General features: G+C 38.3%; 1 protein-coding gene across 3 annotated transcripts in view; it reads right to left on the reverse strand.

Annotated features, from left to right (window-relative positions):
- Positions 1–13,503, reverse strand: part of LOC136875723 (cytochrome c oxidase subunit 4 isoform 1, mitochondrial) — a 60,143-nt gene extending 46,640 nt beyond the window's left edge. The window contains exon 1 of one of the 3 annotated variants that reach the window (XM_067149294.1): positions 13,368–13,503. The gene's annotated coding sequence lies outside the window, so the exon portion shown is untranslated. Of the gene's footprint in view, positions 1–13,285; positions 13,306–13,367 lie in introns of those variants that run through there. The other 2 variants (XM_067149293.1, XM_067149295.1) reach the window with 2 other exon arrangements.
- Positions 13,504–13,808: the final 305 nt, after the last annotated feature.

The raw sequence follows: 13,808 nt of genomic DNA on the forward strand, positions 1-13,808 counted from the left end.
ACAAGTAAAATCCCTCTACTTAAAGAGAGTCCTGTGTGTCTCAAAATATTCTCAGGCAAGATTGGTATATGAGATGGCAAGGGAAACTTTCTTCATCGAGGATTTGAGATATGAAATGACGTTGCCGTATACACAGCAAAGCATCGCACTATTACAGACTCTGTATGAAAATAATATGAATATGAAAGGAATATTCCTATAGAATTCTACGCTACAGAAGCTATGACATCTAATGAATGGAAAAGCACTAACTATGAACTGAAGCATACGATTATCCGTTTTGCGATACATGGATTTCACTTCAAGGTGTGTACAAATATAAAATTCCATGACCCAACCTCAGATTGCAAGTGTAAATGGTGTGGGGGACAGTGTGACATATCACGCTCTAGTGTGTAATAAAAGAACTATCTCAATAAAGCAACTTTGTAGTTAGTAATAGTAGAATTGGATTAATATGTATCATGCATATTACACGCTTTCTATTTAATAAATTAGATTTAATTATGTTGCCATTAATACTTTCACGGCCCGTACTGACAGACATGAAACTGTATAGGCTTTCGGCTTTATGCCGTGTCAAGAAAATAAGCTGAAATTCATAACATTTCGCAGAGAACTGTGCTCTGCGTCCTCAGAAGAAATCTTCACTGACCACGAGAAAGGCTTCTTAAACAACGATACTTTGAATTTGGACGTTATAATAGAAGTGGAAATAGTACATTCATTTGCCACCAGATGGCCTCCAAGGTGTGGCACAACGCTGCGGAAGCCGACCGAACCATCACAATCGGACTAAGCGGTTTACATAACGAGAATGCATAAAATATGACAGACAGGTGTATGATATAGATGCATATTCCCATTGGGAATCTGAAATATTTGTCCCGAATGAGTAAATTTAAAATACCAATATGAATGGTCTGTTATTGGACATTATAAATTTTCCAGCCAACTCATTCCTGGTTGCCAGCGTTTCGCCCCCATGTGTTAGGCTGGGCTCATCAGTTGGCCTAAAATTCGTTTGTGGAACTTAAACTTAATTCTAAATTACAAGTACATTAAACACTTTAAAAGATAACTCCACACCTAAGTACCTGAACTGTATTACATTAACCATTTTACTTTCAAACATGCCCAATTTGGACGCTTGGACATAATGCTTTTAGAAAGGCATATTAACTATTATTTGACATATGTAAAGGTATCAATGTACAGCTGATGATGCCTGTTTAGGGTCGAAACCGGTCCTGTAGTTAATAATAAAATTGTATTGATAAGGTGGAACCTTTTCTTATCTATATATTAGTGAACTATCAATACGGAAATGAAACTAGTAAATCAAGACGCATTACTACTATACAGGCTGAACGAAAATTCAACCAGGTGTCATTCAGACAGAAATCAAAGTTCCTCCGTCTAGCTCAGAAACAGGCGGTCTCTTGCATGAACCCGGATGCTAGTAAAACTGTCGCCAATCTTTCCAAGAAATCCTTGGGCGAGAACCAAGCGGCAGTTCTAGCAAGGGGTCTTAATTTCGCTGTCGCTCCCTCTAAAATTCCCACTGAGGAGTTAATTACTTCCGTTGAGGCAGCCATCCACAAACTACCTAAGGATGAGGCTGAGGAGTTTAAGACATGTGCGACACCCATAAAGTCTGCTATTGTACCCGCGCCCAATTTAACAAGAGGCGACAGGAGAGCTCTAAAGGAACTTAGAGATGATTCTGAACTGACCATTCTCTCAGCTGATAAGGGTAATGCGACAGTGGTTATGGACACTGATGAGTGTAAGAATAAGATCTCTGCTATATTGTCAGAGCCTGTTTACAGACTGAGCTCACGTGACCCCAGCACTCTTGTGTCCAATGCCACCGTGAAGCTCTTAGAGCAATCTTCAATTCCAAAAGAGGAGGCTAAACATCTCTCCCCAGGGAATGCAGTGCCACCTAGATTATATGGACTGCCTAAAATCCATAAAAAAAATGTTCCCCTCAGACCTGTTGTTAGAGCGATAGGTTCTCCTACGTATGCTCTGGCTAAATACCTAAGCAAATTGCTTCAGCCACACATTATGATGTACTGAATCATACGTCAGGGACTCTCTGTATTTCGTCAACAAACCGTCAACCATAACCCTTCAATCTAATGCACTTTTGGTAAGTTTCGATGTGGAGTCCTTGTTCACTAAAGTACCGATTCCCTCGGTCATGTCTCTCATGTAACGCCTGTTCCCTGAGGACATTACTAAGCTATTTTACCACTGCATGACATCCAGCTATTTCTTGTGGGGTGGGAATTTTTACAAACAGATGGACGGAGTGGCCATGGGAAGGACACTTTCGCCCATAATGGCTAATTTCTTTATGAAGCATTTTGAGGAAGAAGCTATTGCTTCGGTGCCCGTCAAGCCTATGATATGGTGGAGGTATGTTGATGATGCATTTGTGGTCTGGACAGAAGGTCCTGAGAAACTTCATCTATTTCTAAACCACCTAAATCAGCAACATCTGTCAATGTAATTCACTATGGAGATGGAGCTGGATGGATGCCTTCCTTTCTTGGATGTTCTGGTAAGAAAGAAACCGGACAGCTTCTTACGACATACCGTCCATCGTAAGCCTACCCACACAAATCGCTATCTTCATGCAGATTCTCACCACCATCCAGCAAGAAAAACAAGGCAATCTCACGGCACTCGCCAAGAGGGAGAGACAAATCTGTGAGCCATCACATATCAAGGTGGAGACGGACACGCTCAAAGTCGCATTCAAGGGTAATGGTTACAGCGATATGCAGATTCATAGAGCCCTACATCCCAGAGAAACGACCAAGCCAAGCTCACAGAAGGACGAAGTGAAGGGAACTGCCTACCTGTCTTACATTCACAACACCACAGATCGAACTGCCAAGGTCCTAAGCAAACACAATATGAAAACCGTGTTTGGCACCGCCACTAAAATTGCTTACAGTCTGAGTAAAACCAAGGACAAATTGTCCCCACCTTTTACATCCTGGGGTATACAAAATTCCCTGTACGTGCGGTAAGGTATACATTGGCCAAACATGCCGGTCCATTGGTACCCGTATCAAAGAACATGAACGTAATATTAGTCTCAACTAACCTAACAAATCGGCAATAGCTGAGCACGCTTTATCGTCGGGTCATGATATGTTCCAAGTTGCTCAAGCTCTTACCCACACTAGACACTACAGGTCCAGGATTATACGGGAAGCTGTGGAAATATGTAGAAATCCTAACAGGGACACCGGCTATCAATTAAGTAATACCTGGTTGCCAGCCATTAAGAATTTACGTAGGTAGTTCCCTTCCCTGCCCCTTCACTATTGTTATTTTGTCTCCGTGTTTTCCAAATTCATACGTTCCTCGTCGCCAGATGTTTCATTCCAGGCTTGTGTCTATATCATACGTTACGCGTTCACGTTATGCAAACCGATTAGTCTGATTGTGATGGTTCGGTCAGCTTCACTTCGAACGCTAGCGTTGTGCCACGTCCTGGGGGCCATCTGGTGGCGAATGAACGTACCATTTCCACTTTATTATAACGTCCAAATTCAAAGCATCATTGTTTAAGAAGCCTTTCTTGTGGTCAGTGGAGATTTCTTCTGAGGACGTAGAGCACAGTTCTCTGCAGAGCGTTAAGAATTTAACCTTATTTTCTTGACATGGCATATGCCCAAAAGCCTATACAGTATCATATCTATAGATTCAATTATGTAAAGGGTTAACATTTTTTTCACTGAATTTGTTTCAACCAGTTGTTTATTGCTCCATCTAATGATGGAAATGTTGTATATTGTTTTTTTAAGTTCTGTCATGGCTGTTTTTCATTTGTTCCTTCATTATGTTTTTAACATATTCTTAGCTCTTGTAATGGAGTTTGAATAACTACTCGTCATGGTACTATGTTGTCTCTATTACATTCATGCCTTCACATCATTTGTCTGCATCTCCGAGTGTTGAATATCGTAACTGTATGGGCTTTTCATTAAATTGCTGATGGTGAGCCATCTAGTGGTGGATTTATAACTACAACCCCCTTATTTCACTTTTTTTTTTGTTATTGGCTTTACGTCGCACCGACACAGATAGGTCTTATGGCGACGATGGGACAGGAAAGGGCTAGGACTGGGAAGGAAGCAGCCGTGGCCTTAATTAAGGTACAGCCCCAGCATTTGCCTGGTGTGAAAATGGGAAACCACGGAAAACCATCTTCAGGGCTGCCGACAGTGGGGTTCGAACCACCTATCTCCCGAATACTGGATACTGGCCCTTATTTCACTAAAGATGGCTCTAACGAGTCGATACATGTTTGAATTTTATTACTCCATCTAATAATGGAATTATATTTTGTATGAATAGCAGGGTACATTAAAATTCCCTTTGTAAAGTGAAAACCACCAATACGGAATGATTCTATTATCTTGTAATGATAGATTGTATTGCTGCTGCATACCGAGTACAACAGCCTGATTGAATATTGGCGGGAAGTAACTGGGAAGTTAGAACACCCTTTTCTTTAGCATGCTAATCCTCTAGTTTATAAATTTTCAGATCCTACTGGTATGTAACATACTGGTTCATCATAGTCTTCCAGCTATTCAATCCCTACTTTGAGGCACTGACTGGAATGAGGAATGTGCACAGTTAACGGAATAGTATTCACAGCTGTCTGCAGCCTGGTCATTCCATCTCTGGAACACTGAACTGTTAGATCGGCACCAAAGAACTGTTCATTAAAAATGAGATAATGTGCAATTTTTGCATTTGATCGAGTATTTCCTATTACAGCACTGATTTGAATAGCGACACTCCTACTGAAGTCATTGTAGTACTGACAAATGATGAATTCAGTTGGAAAAACACAAAGATAATACTACTGAGGATGTAAAAAGGCAGGTGGAAAGCGAGTGCCTGCCTTTATAATGAAAACTGCCTAACTCAATTCTAACTGGCAGTAGGAAAGTGGACCTACCATCACAATGAAAACTCCCCAACTTGACTGTGACATTAGGCAAGAGGGCCTGCCATTACACTGACAATTAGCCAACCCATTCTTCACATGAGAAAAAAAAAACGACTGGTGACTTCCCCGCTGTGTTTCTAGGGTAATGTTAAGAGCTATGCAATTTAAAACAATCTTACCACGTGTACATTACTTAACCTAGAATTCTGTATACAGTATAGAATTCTGTAGCAAAGCACGGGTACATCAGCTAGTCTTAGGTATCAACCGAGAACTTGTCTTAAAACAATACACAAATGAGGGGGAGGGGGGGTGTGAGTGTGTGCTAACGACATAAATATTAATTTCTCTCAAACCGTCTGGCTTAGAGCTTGAACTTTCATACGATTGCTCCTATAGGCCTACATCTATAGATTTTTCTTTTTTTTAAAAGGGTGGTCTTAAATTAATACACCCCTAAGTGATGTTGACTGGGAAGGTGAGGCCCGGAAACATTTATTCATACATCTGCTTTCTACCACCATTAATATATATATTTAAAAAAGAGGACTTTCAATAAGGAACTCTGACCAGGAATTATTTTTGCATACTTGATTTAACAACTCTACTGGATTAAAACATTTCTTCCGAACACTTTTCGTTGACACAGGGTTTTGTGTAACGAAAAATGACCCACATACACTCCACAGGACATCTAGTACGCCTATTAGGCCTATCTGGAGGTGGGTCGCTACCGAATTCTCTCCTAATAGCCATTTATCACCTCGGCATGACCCAGAAGGTTGGAAGTGGGGGGGGGGGGGGGGATGAAACCTCAACAGTACGCATGAACACTGCGGAGGCAGAAACATGGAAATAAAAGCTGTTGAGTTCAGGAATTAAAGGAATATAAATAATGAGAAAGAACAGAGGCCTCTTAAAAAATTGCAATTTGCTTCACGCCGCACAGACACAGATAGGTCTTATGGTGACGATGGAATAGGAAAGGACGAGAAGTGGGAAGGAATTGGCCGTGGCCTAAGACTGGTATGAAAATGGGAAACCAAGGAAAATCATCTTCAGGGCTGCCGACAGTGGGGCTTGAACCCACTATCTCCCGGATGCAAGCTCAAAATTGCGCACTGCTAACAGCACGACCAACTCGTTGGGTCCCCTTAAGAAACTCAGGGGACATCTTGTAAGTGCAACTATTACCAGTACACTTTTTCTGGGTAGATTTGTGTTCAGGGGTGAGGAGTAAGGAGGGAGCTCTCACGGTTCTGGTAATGCTGCCAACTGAATGGAAATGAAATATGAATTGAATCGATAATATGATCGATCGATATGAAGTTTCTAAACCGTTATTATCTTAAGCCAACAACTGTGTCATACATTATATAACATTTCTTGATGCAAATCTTGTTCCTAGCATGAATTCTATAGTTTGGCTTTGCTGTGTAAACAACAGAACTCATACGTAAAGTGTACGCCAGATATCACACAGCGATGCATAAGCGATTCATACTTTGTGTTTCAAAGGTTGCCAGTACGAATCTTGACGATTGCCGAGGTCTACTGATTCAGCACTAGGGTGTAAATCTATCCAGAAAAAGTGTGCCAATAATACATGAGTGGCAAATCCTCCAGCATAGGTGACCACTCAGGTAAATTTAAAAAAAGCCTAAAAACAAACAAACTTCAAGGTTTTGTTGACCTTTAGGATGGAGTCCTTAATGTGCCAGAAACCAACAACAGTAGCCATACTTAAACACCCTCAAATCATAAAATAGTAGTCTCTATGTAATCTGACACTTCGCTAGTCCAATATGATACCCGGTCTCATTTTCTTTGTCAGAGAAAGTTCTACAAAACTTCTTTAGAAGAAGGCAAGTTGCTTTATGTTGCACCGACACAGATTAAGTCTTATGGCGACGATGGGACAGGATAGGGCTAGGAGTGGAAAGGAAGCGTCCGTGACCTTAAGGTACAACCCCAGCATTTGCTTGGTGTGAAAATGGGAAACCACAGAAAACCATCTTCAGGGCTGCCGACAGTGGGGTCCAAACTCACTATCTCCCGAATACTGGATACTGGCTGCACTTAAGCGACTGCGGCTATCAAGCTTGGTTTTAGAAGAAGGACAGCAACTTTATTTTCCAGGATAAGACTACTGGGGCCTATTCCACAAAAGTATGGTCTTGTACATTACAAGTTACTAGTGTGGGTTCTTGTAATGTATGGAGTTGCACATTTCTGTTCCACAAAAGATTGATAGTATCTTGTATATTACCAGTGAATTGTTACAAGTTTTACAAGTGACGACATATCAATAAACATACTACATCACAGCATGAATCAGCTGTTTATCTTCGTATTCCATTCGTTGAATTAGGTTATGCTTGCCTCATTTATCGTAATATCGTATTTTACTGTAAGTTATGCAGCAAAGATTGAAAGAACTAATATTCCTGTGAATTTTTTAATGCTACGATGTTATTTTTCAGTTTATTTCTTTGATGATAGGAAATTACTCCGTTATTATCACCCATTCTGTTCTTCCGCGATCCTCGCGTATGTTCTACGAGAGTCTAACATACCTACCTTGGTCTGTCATTAGGAATCAGATGCCGCTAATAACGATATTCGGCCGCCAAACTTAATTGTTACGAAATTGCAAACTCTGCATGAATTGTTAAAATGATGTCAAGAGAAACAAAATTATTCATTTTGAAGGGAGTAGAAGGTAGGAAAGATATTTGTTTCGGTGGATTCAGCGAGAGTCTGAAAAAACAAGACAAAATAAATGGTTGGATGGAAATATTTGACTTGGGAAAAGCTCATGGAGCTTTTGAGGGGAAAAGTTGGACGTATGTAAGAGATATTCTGCTCATTAATGATTCCAGGAATGTCCTTCTTGGAATATGTTTTTTTCAGTATTTTCAGGCCAACAAACAATTTGAGGAAATTTTATATCATTTATTGCAGCTACCACAGACCGAAGATTTTGCCATCCCAAGCATATCTGCAGTACCATGGCACTGACCACCATTTCCTAGCCAATGTAATGTTGTTAGTAAATGTTGTTTAGCAGAGAGAGATTTATTTCTGTTCGTAGGATATTTTAAGCTATGGCCAATATCTATCAAAAGTTCTTCCACTTGTATTGTGCTTAACCTAAAACGTTCATTGTATTCAAATACAGTGTTAAACTGGAGTTTATTCTTTCCCTGTACAGACGATAGTTTTCATTTTCATCACCATTACTATCACTACTGCTAGACCACATATTTATCAAAATGTATCCAAAATAAGCGTATTTAAATAGCACTGGTACATTTATATATTATTGTCCTTTCACTGGTAGAGAATTATATTCAATTCGCTAGTAAGTTACAAGTACTAGTACTTTTGTGGAACACGCCTATAAAAATTCACTAGTAATTTGTAAGTATGGAGTAGTAAAGTACAACTGTAGAAAATTCTTTTGTGGAACAGAAACTCTGGTATTTGTACAAGTTACTAGAGAATTTACTTGTAATGTACAAGACCATACTTTTGTGGAACAGGCCCCTGGGGCCTATTCCACAAAAGTATGGTCTTGTACATTACAAGTTACTAGTGTGGGTTCTTGTAATGTATGGAGTTGTACATTTCTGTTCCACAAAAGATTGATAGTCTCTTGTATATTACCAGTGAATTGTTACAAGTTTTACAAGTGACGACATATCAATAAACATACTACGTCATAGCATGAATCAGCTGTTTATCCTAGTATTCCATTCGTTGAATTAGGTTATGCTTGCCTCATTTATCGTAATATCGTATTTTACTGTAACTTATGCAGCAAAGATTGAAAGAACTAATATTCCTGTGAATTTTTTAATGCTACGATGTTATTTTTCAGTTTATTTCTTTGATGATAGGAAATTACTCCGTTATTATCACCCATTCTGTTCTTCCGCGATCCTCGCGTATGTTCTACGAGAGTCTAACATACCTACCTTGGTCTGTCATTAGGAATCAGATGCCGCTAATAACGATATTCGGCCGCCAAACTTAATTGTTACGAAATTGCAAACTCTGCATGAATTGTTAAAATGATGTCAAGAGAAACAAAGTTATTCATTTTGAAGGAAATAGAAGGTAGGAAAGATATTCGTTTCGGTGGATTCAGCGAGAGTCTGAAAAAACAAGACAAAATAAATGGTTGGATGGAAATATTTGACTTGGGAAAAGCTCATGGAGGTTTTGAGGGGAAAAGTTGGACGTACGTAAGAGATATTCTGCTCATTAATGATTCCAGGAATGTCCTTCTTGGAATATGTTTTTTTCAGTATTTTCAGGCCAACAAACAATTTGAGGAAATTTTATATCATTTATTGCAGCTACCACATACCGAAGATTTTGCCATCCCAAGCATATCTGCAGTACCATGGTACTGACCACCATTTCCTAGCCAATGTAATGTTGTTAGTAAATGTTGTTTAGCAGAGAGAGATTTATTTCTGTTCGTAGGATATTTTAAGCTATGGCCAATATCTATCAAAAGTTCTTCCACTTGTATTGTGCTTAACCTAAAACGTTCATTGTATTCAAATACAGTGTTAAACTGGAAGTTTATTCTTTCCCTGTACAGACGATAGTTTTCATTTTCATCACCATCACTATCACTACTGCTAGACAACATATTTATCAAAATATATCCAAAATAAGCGTATTTAAATAGGACTAGTACATTTATATATTATTGTCCTTTCACTGGTAGAGAATTCTTCTCATTTCGCTAGTAAGTTACAAGTACTAGTACTTTTGTGGAACACGCCTATAAAAATTCACTAGTAATTTGTAAGTATGGAGTAGTAAAGTACAACTGTAGAAAATTCTTTTGTGGAACAGAAACTCTGGTATTTGTACAAGTTACTAGAGAATTTACTTGTAATGTACAAGACCATACTTTTGTGGAACAGGCCCCTGGTGTAAAAAAGAAACTTTAAAAGAAATTAATAATGGTTATAAATTGCCGTTAATTGAATAAAATGGCTTTCTCATTTAATACGTCATTTTACTAGTACACAGCATTGCTGAAGGTTCTTACCCTTCAATAAACGCTTTCATTTAAATAAGTTTGTTTATTCTTTGAACATCCATCAAACTGATAAGCCCAGACCTGTACATGTCGGACTAGAGAGACTCTACCATCTGACCTGAGTTAAGATCGAATATGCCATCCTGGAAATGGAGGAATAACCAAATATAACAGATCAACTTTCCTGAATTTTATGTTAGTAATGAATTGGTCTTTTAAAAAGGACTGGCGTGGCTAACCTCCCAAACGTAGTAGTGAATGGTCCTGTACTTTAAGTATGAATTTATTAGCTAATCTTTAGAGTAGCATATGCATATTGCAAGCTTTTCCCATTCAGTCTAGGTGTTACCCATACTTGCCCATTTCATTCCCACACTTTTTCTTTCTATGTATTTAAATTATCTACACTCTGCTTTGCTGTTAATCTAAGATATAAACGTGATTTTGTGTTCTTATCCTAAGGCGGTGCAGCTATGGATCTGCTTGGGCAATACTGCCACCTGTTCGTCTGTAAACATCGCCACTGGGTCTATTATCTGCGCACTTTTTAGTGATAGATTTACACCCTAGTGCTGAAGCGGTCGAGTTTGGTTATCTTCGAGATTCGTATTGGCAACCTTTGAAACACAAACTAAGAATCGCTTATCATCGCTGTGCGCCATCTGGCGTACACTTTAAGTACTCGTACTGTTGTTGTTTACACAGCAAAGCTAAACTATAGAATTCATGCTAGGAACATTTTTCGCAACGGGAAATGTTATATCGTATTAAATATTGTGTGTGTGACACAGTTGTTTGCTTAAAATAATAAAGGTTTATAAAATTCATATCGATCGATCATATTATTGATTCAATTCAGATTTCCATTCAGTTGGCAGTATTAACGGAACCCTTCTTACTTCTCCAACGAGTATAAAAATCTATCACTAAAAAGTGCGCGGATAATACCTGTTCATCTGTTATCATCACTGGTTTACGTTCAACACATATGCAGAGCAAAATGAGGCTAGGCATAAAGAGTTAGAGTTTGTTTAGGTGTGTGTGTGTGTATTAACCCTTATATGACCAACTGACAATATATTGACAGTACCAACAATTGTAAAAAAAAAAAAGCTGCCTGACAATAGATCATCAATGAAATAAACTTTGTATTTTGAAATATTCCTCTTTATTGCAATATCTCTCTTTTTATTTCCTAAATAAATAAATAAAAAGGACAGTTTTCTCAACATTATGGAAGAAAATCATATCGATATTTAAGTTCTATATCAAGGATGAATAATGGAGAATTTCAAAATTGGCCTCAGTCTTTTTCAAAATACCATCCATTAAATATTTGGTCTTCTTAGGCACACCATTCTTTTTAACATGCCCGGTCTGAAAGTTAATTTAAAGCAAAACTTACTACCAGGGGTGAAAAAGAGAGGTTAGGAATCCAAAATAGACAACTTCCATGACATAACACACCACTGCCAGTTTTTTTTTTGGTCATTTTCATAAAATGTACAGCCCTGTGGTCAGACGATGCAAACTCTATCGGAAACAAAAACTGCTCCAGCCAATAAAAATCACAGAAAATGGTCACATTTCCCACAATGATCATTTAATTTTTCTATAAATGTAAAAATACTTTCAAGGGCACGTTGGTGGGTCCCTGGTAAATAAAGGAAGGATCCCTTATCTCTGCTACTTTAGGCATTATTTCATATCATTTTTGCATGCTTCCCTCCCTCTTAAACATTCATCCCTGCCAGTAAACTGTAACCTAATTTACCACCATATATTTAGGAGTTTTTATTGTGCCGTAGTTGACAATGTCATCTATCTAGGTGTTTGTACTGAATTATGGGAGTGATGCCATACTGAATGCATTCACACAATAGCAGCGTTCCTTCACCCACCTACTTTCCAAAACATGGTAATTTTATGATATTTGAACATAAAATTCAAGTGACCTTTTCAGTGCGGCGTGTTAGACACCCCAGAATTGCAACGAACATATATCTTTCCTACATGTCATGCAAGGTTAAAATTTATAGGATTGCACATCCAAATTTCAAGATACACGACAGTGCTGAAGTTCTACTGATCAAAATTCTGATAGTTGTCTTTGAATATTACTCAAAAGTGCTGGGGTGAAGGCTGCCTTCCATGACAGTTCTTATCTCCAATCAAGCCAATACTCGTTTAAGCACTAGCTAAATGTGCAGCTGTGCACTATGTTTCAATGAGAATTATTAACAAGTAGGTAGGTCTACTGGATCAACTGTCAGAAAATTGATAACTTCTCTTATTCCTAACCAAAAGATTGAAAACCTTACTTTTGCTCCTGTTACTGACACAGCACTACCCAGACCAGATACATATGGGAGCCCAGGAACCAAAGGTCCTATGAAACTCTAGTTTTCTAACACAGATGTGTCACTTCAGTTTGTACAAAGAAATAAGAAAAAGGAAAACTGACGTTGGGCTCAATAACTTTTAATATCCTATCAGGTACCACAATTATCACAATAGTTTTTATGCCTAACTGTTCTGTCATAAAACACAAATCTTACACCTTAAGGACCCTACACAATATTATAAGGACTGAAGTTGTGTCACCAATAACAAATTTTTAGCTACGATTCTAGAATCAGTAGTGCTTACGTATTTAGCAGACAAGGTCCTAAATCTTAAGAGATAAATACTGTACAACTATATGAAACTATTAATAACCCTTTACGAACTCGACAAAATAAGTTGTTGAAACTAGGTAAATGGACACCGAAGAAATAACCACTTTAAAGTCTATGATATATATATATGAAATCACACACACGCAGCCCAGTTCGACGTCGATCATATACTGTGCACTCTTCAAATAGGGCTTTGGAAATGTTCGTGCCTGTATTAAATATATAAATTTGATTTTAAAAGGGCAGGAGAAATGTTATAAATAAATACTACACTAAACCAAATGTAACTTTTGCAGGTTATGAGAAGATCGGCAACGTTACTACTTAAGAATCGGTACCTTACCTAATAGAACACTTATCTCTCCAGCCTAAAAAACTATAGCCTAGCTTACATGCAAAGGCTGCGTACAATCAAACAAGTACTTTATCGGTGTTTAGAAATACGGAAAACCGCAGTTTCCTCAAACCATGAACAACTGTGTATCCGCTCCTCTTACAACCAAGTTGATGCAGTGTTTATAAACTAATCATACAAAATTACAAAAACCCACGTACACCAGATTTTACAGCCAAAATAGGTCCATATTTTCACGTTTATTACGTAATCGAAGAAAAATAACCCTCATTCCTCACTCACCGTTTGGAGATCTCAGGCCCAAGATGGTGAAAGGGTCCTACTCTCAAACCCGAAAGAATGGGAGTAGTAATTATTGAGGAACTAAAAAAATTACTTAGTATTCTTTTACAAATATAATTAAAAGTAGAAATGAAAATATAGCCTCAAAAAAGTTTAATAAGTTAATAATTATTATTTCTTTCAGTTTGCAAGGATGAATACTAAAGATTACGTCAGAGCAGGTTCGATATGTACGTAAACAACGATCGATTACCATGCTAAACCGTTGCCTACGAGCACCGCCGTCTCATTCCTCCTATAATTAATAGAGAATATGCGCACAATGTGCATAAATGGTACAGTCAGTATATGGTTAGTTGACTCTAGCCGTTGCCTATGAAATATACAAGGCCGAGGATATAGCTACTAATTTGTCGCTGAAAAAGTGCCCCGACCGTGTTC

The sequence above is a fragment of the Anabrus simplex genome, chromosome 6, assembly GCF_040414725.1.
Source record: "Anabrus simplex isolate iqAnaSimp1 chromosome 6, ASM4041472v1, whole genome shotgun sequence".
Taxonomy (NCBI): domain Eukaryota; kingdom Metazoa; phylum Arthropoda; class Insecta; order Orthoptera; family Tettigoniidae; genus Anabrus; species Anabrus simplex.